Genomic DNA, 5,405 nt, shown 5'->3' with positions numbered 1-5,405 from the left:
AGGCCCCTTTGATAGGAAAATAGCAGGGATTGAGGTGGCTTGTTTCTCTAATCTTATACAATTGTAACCATAGGAAAATACGTGAGGAGGTTTTTGATGGGTAAAGGAAAAACACAGGAATGTTAAAGAAATCTTTAGAGAAAAATAATATTTCTTTCTTTAATCAGCCTACTTATTCCATTTTACTCTCTTGATTAGGCGCCACCAACAACCATTAGTCTCTACTATAAGTGACAATCAAAACTATACTAGATTTTCTAAAAAATAGTCCTTCGTTGAGAGACTACAACCATTATGCACCAACGAAATTGTACCCAGGTTTACCGTATCATTAAAATCTATGGCTCCTAATCCTTTCTCACAGGCTTCAACTTGATCCGATGGCCAATGTTATTTGGATCTCCCCCAACCAGGCTTCAACGCACGCCTCACACATCTCGCAGGCTACGGTAAAATGGAAATTAATGAAAGTCAATCAAGGCAAATATGGAAGTCAATCAAGGCAAATAGGAAGGAGGGATCCGTGACTCCGATCAAGGCAATTTCCAGAATTATCATTATAATGAAAAAAAACCCACGGCGAGCCCGATCCCATCTGACGCGCCCTTCCAAAACTCTCCGTGCCGTTCTGGTATTGCATCAATAAGGAATGGCGACAGACCTACCAACATACCCACTTGCATGTTTCCGTCAAGAACACGTGGGACCTGGTTTGGTGACCCCACGCTCCGACCGAGTTTACAAAATAAACGAACCGACTTGACACGTGATTATGAAAATAAAAGGCCATTATAAAATAGAACATGCAAGCAAGAGACAATTAGTTTTGTTCTAATTTTTAGATATATTGCTTTTGCTATGCACCTAAATATACATTGTCTATATACATAGTAAAAACTACTTCCTCCATTCCAAATTATAAGTCGCTTTGATTTTTTTGGTACATCCATTTTGTTATGCATCTAGATATAATAATATGTCTAGATACATAGCAAAATGGATGAACAAAAAAAGTAAAAGCGACTTATAATTTGAAATGGAGGGAGTATGTATCTAGAAAAGCTGGACGACTTATAATTTAAAACAGATGGGGTACTTAAAACTTACTTGATAAATCAGTTGATTATGCCAAGAAGAAATATTTTTTTCTTTTGTTCAATAATTTTCATTAGCTAGCTTTCTAATACCCGAAAATTATCTAAAGAAAAGAAAAACAGGATGGGAGAGATGGAGAAACCGAGGAACAACCAGATAAATATTCATCGCGGTTGTGCACATATATTTACGACTATATCTACTATTTAATTTAAAAAAAAGATCAAATATAATTTTTTCTTTCATTTATCAAAAGTGAAATATAGAGTTACTTTAAGAAGCTATATCTACTTTAAGAAGCTTGGTACGACATCTTTGATTATTTGGGATGAAGTTTGCATGAAGTGGCCATGAAGATCTCCAAGACATGTTTAAGGACTTAGGCATATTGTAAATTATATGGTTAATGCGAGAAATAACTTTATTATGCCTTGTTATGTGTAAGTGTTTCCCGGATTGTATATACATGGTCATATACAATTGTGTGAAAGTTGAACTCTGAAAAAAAAATCGTTGTTTGGTTGTTTCCATGTACATCCCTGAATGAAGTCGTAGCGTTAGCACGGACACTGTACTAATCCATTAAGTGCTTCGTTCCTCGTGCACATGATTTTTCCCATGAGCACCAAGTGGATTCTTTTTTCCTCTAGTTTTCCTATGGAATTGAAGGAAAGGAAAGTTTCCTTTAGATTTCCTATGGCCATTTCCTACCATCCAAAGGCTGCTAAAGGAATTCATTCCTATGGCATCTCAATCCTATGCTTTTCCTTTGACCTCCATTCCAAAGGGGCCCCGAGAAGGGCCGAGCGGCGGGGTTGGCTGTATGCCTGTATATAGGACGGGCGGCGCCATCGTTGCCGCCGCGTGAGTCAACAGCTTCTGTGGGGCCGTGTGCTCCCTGATTTTACTCCCTCCATAATTTTTTTTGTAAATCTCGCTTTCAGAGTAGTCAAAAAAACATTTAAGTTTAACTAAGTTTATATAAAATATTATCTATATTTAGATTTTCAATTAGATTTATTATAAAATTATTTCATAATTAATATAATGATACTTATTACATACCATAAACATCAATTTTTTATATATTTAATTGAAATTAAAAATCTTTGATTTTTCGAGAAATGAGATTTACAATATTTTTGGGACTGAAGGAGTATTTATTTATCTTGAGGTTTGAGCTGTAGCTGTGTGGACTAGGGCGTTGGGTGGTTATTAGAGCTTGTTTAGGACTCCATTCGAGTAATAGGAGTTTAGAAATGCTCTTTTTGTTTTAGTGAGACTCCCTGGTTTCCAAAATAAAAATAAAAATAGAGGTCAAACAATCTCATCTAAACCAAACAGAAAAAATACTAATATTTATGAAACATCGTATGTATCACTAGATTAATTATAAAATATATTTTCATAATAAATCAATTTGAAAATAGTACTATTTTTAAAATTTTAATCAAACTTATAATAGTTGGAGTCCTAAAAAAATGAGATTTCTTTTTTAATAGAGTAAGAGCTTTGGTAGGAAAAGGCATGGTAGGCTAGAATCAAACTGTCACCGATCACTTCTTAGGGAGGAGTGGCACTTAACTGAAAAAATTGTGATTTTAGTGAGAAACAATGCATCCTCATCATTTATTATAATTTGTGATATGATTTCTGCCACAAGATACGAATACACTTGAATCCGGGCACTTATTTCTCTCCATTAACTAATTAAAAAATTAGAACTAATTGTGTACCAACGCGAGCCACACATAAAATTGTCATCTTAATTCTTTGGATCGACTCCCACCACTAATTGTATACTCTTATTACAAAAAGTTACCAAACCCTATTTGAACTAGGAAAAAGAATGTTACATTTTTAATTTAATATAATAATAATAATATATAATATATAATAGTATATTATATATATATATATATATATATATATATATATATATATATATATATATATATGCGTCAACTCCTATTCCAGAAGCCATAGCCACGTCGCTCTAAATTATGTCGTCCGTCCGATCTTCCATCGTACGGCCGAGATTGGTTGGAGCAGCTTCTATCCAAAGTTGCTTCTCATGTTTCCCATCTCCTCCTCAGCCTTCTTTTCTGCTTTTACATGGCTTCTATAGCTTCACCTAAGAATTCGAATAAACAAATATATACCTGGCTTCCAGCATCTCTTCCCCACACCCGCTCCTTCTCGACACTTCTCCCCTCCTCCCACGCGCCGTCTCGAGCGCCGCATCCGCGCCCGCCCTCGGTGAGGCCACGCTCGGGAGCGCCGTAGTCGCCCCAGCCGAGGTCGCCGTCGCCGACCACCGCACCGGCCTCGGTGTGCCGACGACCCCGCCGTCCTCTCCAGCCCCAGTACGCTAGCGACCCGACCTAGGGTTTTAGCCCTTCCTCGCCTGTCGCGGTGGCGGCTCAGCTCGGCGTGCGGATCTGCCGGTACCTGTATGATCTCCGGTTGGCCTAGAGGAGGGGTGAATAGGCCTGTCAAAACAAACACTCAAACTTTTATCAAATTCACCCTGCGGCATTGTCGCTCTGAAGGGCGGCACTGCCGCACCTACAGACAACTTCAAATCACAGTTCAAAATCCATGAACAAAAACTTAGATCGGAGATATTTCCTAGCTTACTGCAGGTATGACAATCACAGATCAAGAGCTAGAAGTGGTAGAAACACCACACACAAGTAGATCGACTAGAAACCCTAGAAATCACATCAACCACAATATGTCATGTAAGTAATGTAAATCAAGCATAAGTGACACAATGATTTATCCCATGGTTCAGCTCACCACCATGGCTTGCCTACCTCCACGTTATTGAGGTTAGCCACTAAGGCTTAGGGCTTTTCAACCCTTTCTTGTTCTCAAATCAAGAGACTTAACTCTTGAGATGAGGGGTGAGTTTACTAACTTTAAGAGATGGTTGCAAACCTCCTGGGACTGCCACACAAGTTGGCAAGCTCCACGGGCGATACTCTAGCCAGCTAGGAGCCAAGCTCCAAGAGTAACAAACACAACCACCGGCCAAAACATGACCCAAGTGCTCTTTAGAGTTGGGGAATCAATGGAGCTACTCTCTAATTGAGTTTTGGACCCTTTTCCCTCAAGGATTGATGGGAAAATCAATGGATTTGCTTGGAGACTTGAGGTCAACAATGGAGGGAGAGAGAGAGAGAGCTCCTGCTCTGTTTTGGGCATGCTGAAGTGAGCAAGAAGAGGTAGAGAGCCGTTGGAGAGGAAAGAGAAAGGTATATATACCCCCCAGCCCCCAACGGTCACCGCACCCAAGGGGTCGGGTGAGATGGAGCCCGTGGCCTCTGGGTTCGGGCGAGACAGAGCCCACGGCCTCGAGATTGGGCGAGACGGAGCCCGCGTCCTTGGGGTCGGGCGAGACGGAGCCCACACCCAAGGGGGTCGAGTGAGATGGACCACGTGGCCTCGAGGTCGGGCAAGACCTTTTAATACGTCTCGAGCCATCCAGGGAAGTCAGCGTGGGCGCTAACTTCCTTGTGCCGCGACTCAGGTGCGGCAGTGTCTCTCTTCAAGTGTGGTAGTGCCGCACCACGCAAGACAGCAAGGGTAATAGTGAAGTGTAGACTATCTTGGTTGTGAATCTGAGGATGCATGTGGTTTGTTTGAGCACTTGGTAGCACATATTAGCTTAAGCATTGTGTCCCCCATTATAGTATGGCTTTTCCTATACTCAAATTCATAATATAAAAGAATTTAAACCTTATTTAAGTTTGAAGCCATCTATATTTGTAATTGGAGGCTCCTCCGTTTCGTGTAGCATCCTCGAATATAAATTTCCTACTTGTCATCTCGATAAATCTCATTAGTTCTCTAATTGCGTGGTCATTATCACCAAAACCAACAATTAGGACTTGATTGCACTTTCAATCTCCCATTTTTTATGATTGATGATAACCCAATTAGAGCTTACAAAAGATATGAAATAAATATTGAGATTTTCGAGCCATGGGTGTAGAGCCTCCCCCTAATTATGTGAATAGAGAATTAAATTCTCAAATTGGCATAAGAAGCCAAGATTCATATTTTAGTGGAAGTGATGGGGCTCCCCCTACATCCATGCTCCTATGGGGTGCTGTGTACTATGTCAGGTATGTAAAACATAATGCGAATCACAGTTTATGCACAACATGGTTTGCTGTTGCAGCTAGGTGCGGCACTGCCGCACTTGCTGTAACAACACATATCAAAATAGACACCACACAACATATGATACATATAAAGATATACATTCTAGCATAATTATATCACAAGCAACAACATAGATT

Source organism: Miscanthus floridulus, unplaced genomic scaffold (genome assembly GCF_019320115.1).
Source record: "Miscanthus floridulus cultivar M001 unplaced genomic scaffold, ASM1932011v1 fs_412_1_2, whole genome shotgun sequence".
In the NCBI taxonomy this organism is placed as follows: domain Eukaryota; kingdom Viridiplantae; phylum Streptophyta; class Magnoliopsida; order Poales; family Poaceae; genus Miscanthus; species Miscanthus floridulus.
The sequence above is the reverse complement of the archived record's forward strand: the minus strand, read 5'-3'. Positions refer to the sequence as shown.